Source organism: Sinocyclocheilus rhinocerous, unplaced genomic scaffold (assembly GCF_001515625.1).
Source record: "Sinocyclocheilus rhinocerous isolate Xijiao unplaced genomic scaffold, SAMN03320098_v1.1 scaffold1525, whole genome shotgun sequence".
NCBI lineage: Eukaryota > Metazoa > Chordata > Actinopteri > Cypriniformes > Cyprinidae > Sinocyclocheilus > Sinocyclocheilus rhinocerous.
In genome coordinates this window covers 94911-109361 of record NW_015643575.1, presented here as the reverse complement: position 1 = coordinate 109361, position 14451 = coordinate 94911, and the positions used below count along the sequence as shown (strand labels likewise).

General features: G+C 37.8%; 1 pseudogene; it reads right to left on the bottom strand.

The window, feature by feature from the left end:
- Positions 1-3667: 3667 nt before the first annotated feature.
- On the bottom strand, positions 3668-10749 carry LOC107757414 (Golgi-associated plant pathogenesis-related protein 1-like; annotated as a pseudogene).
- Between the last annotated feature and the right edge of the window lie 3702 nt (positions 10750-14451).

Here is a 14451-nt window from a genome sequence, read left to right as displayed (position 1 = left end):
TGTTCCATTGTTTCAAAGTCAGAGAGGACCATCGTAACTTTCTTAGGTTCCTCTGGTTCAGAGACAGTGACCCAACAAAGGATGTCATAGAGTACCGCATGAAGGTTCATGTGTTTGGCAATAGCCCTTCCCCGGCAGTTGCCATTTATGGGCTAAGGAAAGCCGCTAGCGAGGGTGAAAAAGTACATGGCTCAGATACTAGACAGTTCGTGGAAAGACACTACTACGTGGATGATGGACTCGTGTCCCTACCTACTGATGATCAGGCAATCAGTCTCCTCAAAAGAACACGAGCATCCTTAGCTGAATCGAACCTTCGTTTGCATAAGATTGCTTCAAACAGCTCCGTTGTTATGCAAGCCTTTCCTCAAAAGGAACATGCTAAAACTGTAAAGGACTTAGACCTTAGTGGTGCGGTTCCTCCTATACAACGGACCCTTGGGTTGTGTTGGGAAGTAGCAGGAGACACTTTCACCTATGAAGTGTCATCAGTCAATAAACCATTCACAAAACGTGGTGTGCTGTCCACTGTGCACAGCATCTTTGATCCACTTGGCATGGTCTCTCCAGTCACCATACAAGGCCGAGCCCTACTGCGGGAACTCTCGAACTATACCTCTGACTGGGATGCTTTACTTCCCGAAGAAACAAGGAAAGAATGGGAAACATGGCGAGACTCTCTGCAGGACCTAAAGCAACTGCATATTCCTCAAACTTATATTTCAGTTTCCCTCTTAGAGGCCAAGCTTGTAGAGTTATGTGTTTTTTCCGATGCCTCCACTAAAGCAATTAGTGCAGTGGCTTACCTCAGGGCCGTTGACAGTGATGGAAATAGTAATGTCGGATTTGTCTTGGGTAAAGCCAAACTAGCACCACAACACAAACCAACAATTCCGCATCTCGAACTCTGTGCGGCAGTATTGGCGGTTGAAATTGCTGACCTGATTCGTCATGAGCTAGATCTTGGACTGGATGCCATAAGATTCTACTGCGATAGCAAAGTAGTCTTAGGGTACATGCACAATGAGACAAAGCGTTTTTATGTGTATGTGCATAACAGGGTTCTAAGAATTTGCCAGTCTTCAAGGCCAGAACAATGGTTCTATGTCCCGACTGAGCTCAACCCAGCTGACCATGCCTCTAGAGGAGTTGCTGCATCCCAACTCAATGATTCGGCATGGCTCAAGGGACCACCATTTCTTTCCAAACCCTACACATTCTTGCAGGAAGAGCAGGAATCCTATGAACTTGTCTGTCCAGAACACGACATCGAGGTAAGGCATGACATCCTTAGCTATTGCACTCAAATTGGACTTAATGGTTTAGGGACTTAAAGATTCAAGACATTCTCTATGTGGAAAACCCATGAAAAAGCAATTGCCCTTTTGATCCACATTGCTCAGACAATCAAATCCAATAATGGTTGTGGAGAGCACGTAGGGTGGCATCAGTGTAGTAAACCTCGAGCCCCATAAGAGCGTTCACTAGCCTGGAATGCAATTTTAAAAGCAGCTCAATAAGAGCGCTTTCCTATGGAATACGCAGACCTTTCTGAAGGGAAAGCCCTTTCAAAAAAAATGTCCTCTCTTAAAACTCGATCCAGTTCTCAATGAAGGTCTAATCCAAATTGGAGGAAGATTGAAAAACTCTCCATTAAGGTCCAAAGAAAAGAACCCCTTGATTCTACACAAGCACAACCATGTCTCCATTCTGTTAGTGCGTCACTTCCATGAGAAAGTAGAACACCAAGGGCGTCATTTTACGGAGGGAGCCTTGGGAATGGCTGGGTTCTGGATTATAAGAGGGAAAAGGCTGATTAGTTCAGTCTTACACCATTGTGTCACCTGTCGTAAGCTCCGAGGTAAAATGGAGGAACAAGTTATGGCAGACTTACCACCTGAGCGCCTAAACATAAATTCCCCATTCACCTACGTAGGATTGGACGTTTTTGGACCTTGGATGGTCAGAGCGAGGCGCACTAGAGGTGGACATGCAGAGAGTAAGCGTTGGGCTATATTGTTCACTTGCATGAGCGTAAGAGCGGTTCACATTGAGGTAATCGAATCAATGGATGCTTCCAGCTGCATCAACGCATTGAGACGATTCTTTGCCATACGAGGACCCGCAAAGCAGCTAAGGTCCGATTGTGGCACAAACTTTGTGGGAGCGAGCAAAGAGCTAGGGCTGAACAAGTTGCAACAGGAAGAAAGGGTTCTCAGATATTTGAGTGGGCAGAACTGTGGGCAGAACTGTTCCTGGGAGTTCAATCCTCCTCATTCTTCCCGGCTGGAGCGACGAGACAAATACATGAAAACCCATTATAAACGAGGCATTCGTTGCATCCAGTGGGGACATAATTATGGATTATAATGACTTATACTGTCTTTTTACACGTTGCATTGCATCGCGCTGCGTAAAATGAAAGCGTACTTACAGTCTGTGAGTCAGAACAGCCGGCATTGTAGTCTACTCTCACCGGATCAGGAAACAGTCCTCCATAAAATGTGCTGCACACATCTGAATATTTGGGTTGAACTGTTCTGGAACGTTGTTGTAAATACAACTTAACCACTGATTTCTAGTCGTGTCCATTTTTGGAAGGCAAAACAAAGTAGTTTCGCTTGCACAACGAAACACCGCGTCACACACGGTGGCCTAGAGTGAGCGGCGGCGGCCTAGAGTGAGCAGAGGCGGCGGATTCGACGAAGGAGCAGTGCCTTCACGACATGGCGGCGGTGGCAACAACATTACTACAGCGAGAATAAAAGTTATGCCTTCTTTCTTTGCGTGAACATTTGGGCGGTGTTATGCAAATCTTCCCAGATAGTGACGTAGGTATGTGGGGGTGTGTTAGAACGAGGCGTTTTAGGTAGGCGTGGCTGACTCTTAACTTTTATAAAGAATATCTCTTTGGATTTGAGACTTTAGTCTTTGCAACTTTACAGATCTTCTTTATGCACCAAGAGCTTGTAACACTCCAAAGAGAAAGGAAAAATTTAAATCGCATATGACCCCTTTAATTTCAAACCCTCAATGCAATACAGTACAATGATGACTGAGAGATGTACAAATAAACATTCTTCAAAAGCCTGATGATCATATTTGATACTCCCAGTCACAATGGAACATGATTGTTCAAAAAAAAAAAAAAAGACATCTGGATATTCGAGTAAACCTAAGTTGATTCAGTCCAGTACGTGTTTGTCTGTAAGTGTTATTGCTAATATAGATTTCACAACCTGAAGGTGGAGAATTTTACAAATTCACCAAAAGACCTTTTACTGGCTTAAATAAATGCATAAACTATCAGTCGGACAACAGAAGGCATATAGTAAATTGTTAATTATAATCAATAATAATCACCTTAGAAATCTGTCTCTTACGATTCACATGCACAGGAGGGGTTGATACTACTTTTTGGTATTTGTTTGGCAGTTTTGTGTTCATAATGTTCAGTCATAATGTCAATTTTGTATAAATAAATGCTGCACATTTGCTTATGATGCAAAGATCCATTCCTTTATTAACACACACAGGATTTGATCACAGTGTATTACATTTTAAACTGGTTATGGTGGTGTAAGTCACTTTGAATTAAAAGCATCTGCTAACTCATAAGTGTTTACATTTAGCAATAGACAATTCCAATAAGGAAAGAAAACAATCATTATTCAGTTTTAGGTAGAACATTTTGCTCATAGTAACCAGCGTTGGTTATATTTCCAGCAGGTTTGTACTGACCAACGACATAAACTGTGTTTCCATCAGTAGCCAGACCTACTCCGAGCTCTGTGGATGATTTCCACACAACCTGAGTGAAATGCCCTGCAAATATATAAAATATATATTTGTATATAAAACTAGATAGAATTAAAGTAAGCCAATAATAAGAAATGTAAATTTATAACATCATTGTAATGTCATATATTCAAATTAAACAATTTATTCCCCAAATTATTATTACCTGTTTTGGGCTGATGTCCTGGTGTGTTAAAGTTGTAATCCTTGATCTCACTGTACCAACTGTCTACAGCCTCCTTCCCTAAAATATACAAAACAACAAATATTTTCAGTGTGATGCGCTCAGTGCTGCATCCACAATTGTACTTTTATATAAAAAAAACTTTTTGTAAATTCATGTAAATATCACATTTTTATGACTATAATAAGATCTCAGTTTACTGTGTCTTAATCACTATGACAGTAATTTGTGCATAAAATCTGTGTACAAACGAATCATGATTCACTAATAACTTTCGTACAAAAATTTTTAATTTACCGGAAAATGTAGGAACAACTAAAACACCACCTACGCAAAATCACATACTCTTGGTGACTTTATAGTCGTGTTAAGAATAATTTATATACATAAATATATTTCATATACAGTGAAAGAGTAAGAAAGGCTGCATTATAGCTCGATCTGAGATGTTTCTATGTATGACAAGACAGATATGCGTAATTAGGCTATCTGCTAATGAGAGCTTTGTAATCTGTGTTTGAACCAGTTTTGTAGATGGCACAGTTGGCATTGCTCGAGGATCTCTATTATTATTATTATTATTATTATTATTTATTAGTTGCCAAAGTATTTGTATGCTAAAGCAAAGAGCCCACTTTTTATCTATATGATACTTCATAGTAAAATAAATAAATGAATAATGTTCTTTACTTATCAAAATATCATTCTGAAAATAAAAAAATAAAATAAAAAAATCACATCAAATACACAAATCTCTATCGCACATCAGTTTTTTTTATTATTAATATACATTTTTAAATCTTTCCAAAATAACCTTTGTGTAGATACAGTGCTCGAGGATACAGCGCATCTGAAAATCATAAAAAGCATCATAAATGACGAAAGGCTGTGCGGAAAGCCTTTATATGGAGCTGGTTTGGGTGTGTTTTATGCAAATGACTAGCCTTGGGCAAACGCCCACTTATTTAGAATACCCCAATTTCTCCCACATTTAGAAGAAGGTTATGAACAAATTACTATGTGTATAAGAACGTGTTGTGAATTAGGTGCGATTTTATTTATTTATTATTATTTTTGTGCGTACAAGTATTAAAAAAAATCCACGCAATTTTTTTTTTTTTTGTGACTGAAGCCCACTGAGTCTATACCTTGTCACTCTTAATCAATTTGCAGACACTGTACGTAATTATTAAGCTGCAGATTTTACCTGTGGGTGTGTTTTTGCCAGAGTTATAGGAATAAAACACATTCTCCCCATTATCCGTGTCACTGTGGGCCAGTGCTTTGTTGCTCAGCATATGATCCGCCCACTCTTGAGCAGCACTGCACAGCTAGTCACTGTACGTCAGCTCTGGGGCTTGATGCTGCTTCCTGTACTGGTTATGGGCCCCCAGGAACTCCTGTTTAAAGCTTTCATCTGTGGAGAAGCATACGAACACCAGCCCTTTATTCATAGACTAAAACTAGAAAACAAATCAAAGTTTCAAAACTTTTCAGTAAATTTACAGAAGGTCAAATCAAGTCACACTTATAGCGCTTTATACAATACAGATTGTATCAGCAGCTTCACAGTGATACAAAAGAAAAGTGTTGCAAAGTTCAATTATGAAAGAAGTACACACAATTTCAGCTGTAAAAGTTCTGTTCAATTTTGATTCCTTTTAGTTTAATAACTGTCAATGTTGCGAAGTTCTTTAGATATTAAGCAAACTCAGTTTAACTCTATAAAGCAGCTCTAAGGAAGCTAATAGGGTCAATATTCAGCTCAAGTCAGTTCAGCGTTGATTCAGTTTAGTTCACAAATAATGCAAAGTTCACTAAATTATAAAACTAGCCTAATTCAGCGAAAAGCAGCTCTACAGAAGGCAATAGTGTTATTCGGTTCGGCACTGATTCAATTAAATTTATTCAAAACAGTGTTGATGTTGCAGAGTTCATCAATTATGAATCAAATTAAATTCAGGTATATAAAGCAGCTCTACAAAAGACAATAGTGTCATAGCTCCGTTTCAAGTTCTGTTGTCATCCAATAGTGTCAGTGTAGTCAATCTGATAATATTACTGAATATTAAGTGTCTTTTAAACACTAAGATGACTGAATGAAGATCTATCCAGAGTATAGATTTATCAAGTCACTTTACTTTTGTTTTGGCATTAAATCAGCATTTGGAAAACATGCAATATTAAAATTCCTGCTTACAATTAATACAGAAATGCATATTTCACATGGGTAAGTACATAGAACCCACCTGCCATTGCTTCCAAAGTAAACTGTAAAGAACAAAGATAATTATTATTATTATTAATATTCACATTATAGCAAACAGTTTCATTTTATAATCTAAATGTGGCGCTTCATTTCATTTTACCTTCTCTTTGAGCTGTAAGGATGTTGTTCACCCACTCAGGCTTCAGCTGGTAGTTTAAAGCTCTGCACACAGATGATGTGTATATATACTGTTGCCGTTATCTCCTCCTCCGCCTCCACCTCCATTAACTAACATTCCTCAACTCCATCTTTTTCATTTAATCTGAGGGTGAAACTGGTCCCACTAGTTGAGGAGCAAAAGTATTGTCCATCAGTTTGATTCCCTGGAAGTGTGTGTGTGTGCGCGCACGTGTGTGTGTGTGTGTGTGTGTGTGTGTTAAAAAAATAGAAAATTTAATATATATTTTTAAGTATTTTTCATCAGTCTCTAAACTAAAGATTAGCTTCTTTTTACAGTTATTTAGAGTTACATTTATGCATTTGGCAGACACTTTTGTTTAATGTTCAAGGTAAACATTTTATTTATGAATGTAACCTATAACTTTAGCATTACTAGTGCCATGCTCTAATGTTTGAGCTACATTAATAATTATTTTATTAGTAGTGAATGCCCCAATGTTTCTCATCTGTAATATTTTCAGTTATAATTCTCTTTCTCATTAGCACAATAAATGTTGTACTATTTCACTTGATAAGTTTTTATCATGATCAGGATAAGTTTCAATTTTAATTTTGATAATGTTTTGATTTTGCATGGTGTGCATAATTTTCATGAAATGAATAATAATGCAAAAAGAAACCCTAACAGTCCTAAAGTTATTTAGTTTTCTTTCATTAAGCATAATAATTTAAGTATACTTTTCTTTGATTTTGAGGTGAAATATTACAGAAAGGTTCATCTCTTTAGCTTTAGTGTAATAGGTAAATGCTGTCTCACTAGTTTTTGGATCAATTCTATTTGTTCAATTATTCTTATAGATAGATTGTCCTGTATCGTGTAACAAAATATTCCCTGTTCATTTCAGTAAGACTCAGATTTGAATGTTAGACATTGGGTGTTTTAGTATTTGGGTTTTAAGCTCATAGGTTTTAAAATCACATTCCTGTGCAGTTAATTGCCTGTTAAAATAATAGCTAAAAGGCATTCTAGTCATGCAAGTGGCTTTACAAGTTGCTCCCATTAACTAGTAAAACAGGCAAGAGCTGAAAAGACACAAACTCATTAGGTGGCAGATATATAATTTCTGTCTGGGACCTGTGAGGAAAGTACTTTTAACTTTAAATTTTTACATCGACTTTAAACTCGACATTCACGTCCCCAGAGGGATTAAATAAAAGGAAATATGTAATATGAAACAAACCCATAGAACAAACACAATCAACTTCCTTCCATGGAACACTGAATGAAATGTAGGCAAACAGACACACTGGTTTGCAGAGACATGGGTGAACTCTTTTTGTGTGAGCTGTTTCTAATCCGTATAAGATCATGAGCTGCATGAGTGTCTTTGAACTTGAATTGTCAGTCAGGCGCACACACAGATGTCAACACTTTGAGTGCAAAACTCAACAATAGTGATAACTATAATATTTATGTAATATTTATTTATTTAGCAAATGCTGTTATACAAATGAGGAGCATCACCAACGATTTGTCATTAAGCCAACGATATTCATAGCACACAATGGTATTAAATAATTTAGATTAGTAAACAAGCTAGCACATTAATCCACACATGACTCCAGTCCATCAGTATCCTGTGAAGCAAAAAGCTGTGTGTTTGTAATAAACACTCCATCATTAATACGTTTAAACTTTAAACCATCGCTTCTGGCCAAAATACGAGTTCATAAATAATCCATAATAACACTTCCTTCAGTGAAAAAGTCCATCCCCTGTTGTTCTCACATCAAAATGCACCCACATATTTGTTTAGATCTGTTTTTGCTTGTAAAAACATTTTGATTTATGCATATTTCTCTCCTGATTCAGACAATATTATTTTTTCACTGGGGAAAGCAATATTATGGATAGAGGACTTGTTTGAAGTTAGAAACATCTTAACTATGGATTTCTTTCTTTATTTATTTTTTTTACAAATATGCAGCTTTTCACTTCACAAGACATTCATTGATGGATTGGAGTCGTGATGTGGATTGCTTGTGGATTATTCAACCCGATCTCATGAAAGTGCGTATAAATAGTTACGCCAAATAAAAACGAAAACTCGTGGTATTGATACGCAAAAATGGACTTTGGTGTGTATATGCTACGCGATGGGTAGGTTTAGGGTTGTGGGGTAGATGCGTATCATATGCACACGAAACCTGTGGATCATATGCACGCCAACAATTTTCTTATCATATGCACGTGAAAACTGTGTATTATATGCACGCCAAAGTCCATTTTTGTGTATCAATACCACAAGTTTTCGTTTTTATTTGGCGTACTATTTGTATGCATTTTCTTGAGACTGGGCTCGGATTATTGTGATGTTTTTATCAGCTGTTTGGACTCTCATTCTGACGGCACCCATTCACTGCAGAGCATCCATTGGTGAGCAAGTGATGTAATGCTACATTTCTCCAAATCTGTTCCCATGAAGAAACAAACTCATCTACAACTTGGATGGCCTTAGGGTGAGTAATTTTTATTTTTGAGCAAACGATTCCTTTAATAATTAGAGAATGTAAACAATTCAAGATTAATGTTTTTGTGTGAGTATTTGTTCCTAACATGCAATGAAAGAAACCCCATTCCATGCAAATTATTGCCTAAAATACTCAGTAACATGTTTTGGTGTGTACTCTGGCCTGATACACTGGAAAACAGATAGCTTCGTGTGATAAAGAACACTGTAACATTGTTTTTTGAAACAACCAACATCCTAAACAATGACCAGAATGCTCTCTGATTACAGTGCAGGAGCTCGAGGTAATGTGTGTTATTTGAGAACTGTCAAATAACATAGTGTCTTTTTATCTGCAGATGGTGGAACGGAAGCCCCCATAGTCAAAAACAAGCTAAACGAACCATTTTACTGATGCGATGTGCAACGTGTTGGTGCCATGTTCTTGTAAATTCTCATCCTTTACAGTTTTGTTTGATGACCACTGGTGTCAATTTACCATTTACCAAGTTAAGAGTGTTTTAACATTCCTTCAGGGTCAGAGTGCATTACATTACTGCCTGATCAAAAAGGGCTCTCTGTAACACGTTTTTTTGTCATAATCACCTCCTTCTGTGTTCAGAGTTAGATCGGAGTACATAAATTTGTGGAAACTGTAAGAGACCTACGTTTGCACTGAAGGAATAGTTGACCCAAAAATAATAATAATAATTAAAAAAAGCTAAAAATGTACTCACCCTCAGGCCAATCGGTTTTTCTTCATCAGAACAGATTTAGAGAAATGTAGCATTACATCACTTGCTCACCAGTGGATCCTCTGCAGTGAATGGGTGCCGTCAGAATGAGAGTCCAAACAGCTGATAAAACATCACAATAATCCACATGACTCCAGTTCATCAATTAACATCTTGTGAAGTGAAAAGCTGCACGTTTGTAATAAACCAATCCATAATTAAGTCGTTTTTAACTTCAAATGAGTCCTGTATTAATTATATTGCTTTCTCCAGTTAAAAAAAGTAATCTCATATTGTCTCTTGTGATACATGTTCCACTTATGTATTTCTACAGTATATGTATCGGTCTGAAAACCTGAGCATGTAAAAACTCACTGCAGTTTTATGATAGCATTTTTTTTTCCACGTGTGATGCATGTTAAGTTTTTTTTTTTTTTCTGATCAGTTCTCTTAACAGTCATGAAGTATAAGCTGATATTTCTTCCAAGTTTGCATTTGTACGATTAAAAACAACACTTTCTGAAATGAAATCTAATTGCAAGTATTTCTAGTTTTTGGATATCTGACTTGCCTGGCGCCAATGCCAGTCTAGTTTAGCTCATGCCCTTTGACAAACAGGAATGTATTCCTGTGAACATGGACAGGCTTAAGAGGCCACAATGGTTAATGCAGGTGCAATTCGAGTTGGATGCTAATCAAGATCAGTTATTATATTATTGCAGTGGACTGATATATGTTGTTGTTGTTGCTGCACCTGGTCCAATAGGTTTTCTTTCATCTATTCAGTTTTCTTTTCTTGTTTGGTCTTTTCAGACGTCATATTTCTGGTATGCATGATCTGTATCTATGTAGGCCTATGTTACAGATTTGCGTCTTACCTCAGTAACAAGATATATATAAAAAAAAGAGAAATTCTACTGAACTGATAAAGTAACTTCTTTTCTCACCATTCACTTGAGGTCTGCGTGACAGCTGGCAGTTTCTCCAATTATTTTTGTGTGGAAACTCTTTGAAATAGAAGCAGTCTGATTGAACTGTCCTGTAATGATCATATGAAGAGTGACCACTGAGGGGCAGCACATCCCCATCAACTACCACAGCCAGACCATAAAGGTCCATGTTTTGGATCAACATCCTGGACAATGTGCCTATCAACCAATTAGATTTTAGCGCTATTAATGCTATAATGCTTCTAGGTATTTTATACTGTTTAAACTTTAAACCATGCTGACGGAACAATAAGCATTCATTATAATCTTTATAGTAATTTTTCAACTTTTTAATTTATGTTGAGCATTAGTGGAACATGTCAGTTATAGTTAAAGGAATCAAAACTAAAACTACAAAAATAAAAACTGTTGTTGCTTGAAATAAAATGTTAACTGAAATTTTTAAAAAAAAAACTTTTTCAGCTAGTTATTTAGTCGATGAACTTGAACGATGAAGTCAAAATTTATTTAAAAATTTGACATTTTATAAAAATAATGATATATATATATATGTCATGACAAAAACACACAACCTTAGAATTAAAATGAAAACATTAAAAAAAAAAATAATAATTCCAAATGTTGAAGTATTTATTATAAGTTAAAAATTAACAGCACATCCCTTAACTTATCCACAACTTTGGTTCATTTTGGTCATGTCCTGTTGTCCAGGGTGGTCTGAATGCTTGATCACTAATTACACATCACAGATAAACCAAAAGGCAACCAGATGTGTAGCAAGATGGTCCCAGCATGAAAGACTCTCACCAGCTGTCCTTACAAAAGCCTTGAAATGATTACTGTTCTCACTGTGCAGCGCTGCTCATGCTAGCTTTTTGTTGCAGTCATGTCCAAATCAGCTTTTCCAGCTCAAAATAATGTTGCCATGTATTTTTATTTATTTTTATTATGAAATAAAAAGATTATGATTTTTCATTACAAATTCTATATATATATATATTTAATATATATATATATATATATAATGTGTGTGTGTGTGCGTGTGTTGCATTTGTAATGAGAAATCTTAATGGCCCTATAGACTACAAATAGACTTTATTTCCAAAGTATTTATCTTTATATTATTATTATTATTATTATTATTATTATTATAGACTTTATTTCCAAAGTATTTATCTTTATATTATTATTATTATTATTATTATTATTATTATTATTATTATTATTATTATTATTATTATTATTATTATTATTATTATTATTATTATTATTATTATTATTATTATTATTATTATTATTATTTTAATGTGAGCCAGACAAGTGAGATTTACCCAAACAAACTTACGAAGAAAATTCGCCAATTTTATTCCCTGAACTTATTGTAACTGAAAAATAATCTGATTAATGTACACAACAGCAATATAATTTATCCACATTTATCAGTAATAAATAAATAAATAAATCTCGCTTTATACAGGTTGTTAAAAAAAAAAGTTAAAGACATTTTAATGCTTCAGTCTGTTAAAACACAGAAGAGTTATTTCTAATTACATTGTTTGAATTATTTATTTAGTTTATTCAGAGCAGGTGTGATAAACGAGAAAATTAGTCGCTACTTTTTGATGCACATTTTGAAGTTTGTATAGGGAAAATATTCAGACTTTATAGTAGCTGAAAGAGATCTGAAAGCTAATATTAAAATAAAAGAATTCAGGTGCAGGTTTAATCTGAGGTAATAATACCACAGAGCATGAGAACATGAGCTCGGCTTGAAGAATAACGTCAGCTGTTTAATGCTCGCTGTAGCCTGAGGGAGGAGCCATCGTTACTGCACAAGAACCCGAGGAAAATCAGACAGCAAAAATCATTGGAAAAGCAATTCAATACTGATCCTCGCCTTGAAAGACCGTTACAATAGGCCTGCTTACCTCTGCAAATATAGACAACACATGCTAAACTGACTGTTATTTCGTGTCTGCCTAAAATTCAATATTGTATGTTGTAGGCCTACTTCAGGTGATATGTGTACGAGGAGAGCGCATTAAAAGGCAAAACCGTTACTAGTTCAGGATATATTTCATTTCCTTTGGCATCCTCTCTGTCTTGAGCTGATTAAATATCCAACATGGGGTGTGCAAAGATATGAAACCAACGAACATTGAGCCTAAAGCCGCTGAGTGATGATACAAAAACTGTAGCCTACGCACTTACATAAACACAAAACTGTTGTAGGAGAAGCACTGTAAACATATGTAAATGACCAGTGGGTGGCACTAAAAAGCGTGTTCAGTTTTCTATGAAACCGATAAACGTGACTGTGCCAGCGTTGTATTAACTTTATGATTCATGCACATATCGCGATAGTTAGGAAATCAAATGCGCTAAAACGTAAATGCTTTATCGCGTTTCAAAATAACTTACAAGTTGTAAGTTACAACCTACATGAAACCTCACCCTTAAACCTAACCGACAATGTTAAAAAAAAAAAAAAAACTTAAAGAAAAATGAATTTGTTGAGGCAACCATGGCATTTCACCTTGTTCCCTTTCGATACTTCACTCGTACTGCGTCTTGCTTAAGACGCATATGGGAAAAAAAACTTTTTTCTCCTTAACTGAAACCTTTTCATTCACGCAGTGAAACTGCACGGCCATTGGTTCGTGCAGTGCTTAAAAAACGAAGCGGGGCATCTGGCTATATAAGCTTGACACGCCTTCGCAGCTGGAATCGGGACCTCTCAGCACAGCTGACCTGCTTCTCCGCCGCTACAGCGACGCAGCAGTTCCGGTCCGTTTCCCCTGCCGCCATCCGGCGATTCTAAAAGAGCTTATTTCTAGCAGGTAAGCCCTAAAAGAGCAAATTCTAGCGACGTTGTTGCAAATGTCGCTTTGCGAGTGTGGCTTGTGCAGGGAAACTTGCAAGATGCAGAAGAGCAATGAGTATGTCATCTGTCTGGGCAAACCCCACGCAGAGACTGCGCTCTCACTGAGACGGAATGCTCACTCGAGCATGAGTCTCGCTCTTCTCCCCTCGTGGACCGCCTTCACTGGAGGCAACCCGCTCTCCCGTTTCTCCTCTCTCAGCGAGTCTCGGAGAGAGAAACAGCGGAGTCAGGGAGCTAAGCAACCGGGTCTGAGCGATCGCATGCTGGCACTGTACCCGCATGCTCGCTCTCCCGTTGCACTCGGATCCGCCGCAGAAGGGCAGTGAGCTACGCGCTTACTGAGACAAAATGCTCACTCAAGCATGAGTCTCGCTCTTCTCCACTTGCGGACTGCCTTCACGGAAAGCAGCCCAGCTCTCCCGTTTCTCCTCTCTCAGCGAGCCTCGGAGAGGGAAACAGCGGAGTCAGGGAATAAGCAATCGGTCTGACTGATCTCATGCCGGCGCTGTACCTGCATGCTCTCTCTCCGTTGCACTCGGATCTGCCGCAGAAGGGCAGTGAGCTACGCGCTTACTGAGACAGAATGCTCACTCGAGCATGAGTCTCGCTTTTCTCCACTCGCGGACCGCCTTTCACTGAACAGCCCCACTCTCACGTTTCTCCTCTCTCAGCAAGCCTCGGAGAGAGAAACGACGAAGCCTGGGAACTAAGCAACCGGGTCTGAGCGATCTCACGGCGACACAGAGCCTGCGTACTCGCTCTCCTCGCTGGGCTTCGATCCGTGTCTCACACAAAAGGATCAGTGCCCCTCTTTACATCGAGCGGCTCTATCCTCCTAAGTAGATCGGAGCAGATGCTGCCACTGGCAGCTTCGAATTGTGTGTGTCACTATGACTGCGCTCACAGACACGGGCTGCTCTTACCACGAAAGCAGTCTGCCCCTGTTCGTTCGTGGAAGGCGGCCCCGCCTCCCCGCTCTCATGTTTCTCTCCTCCCAGTTAC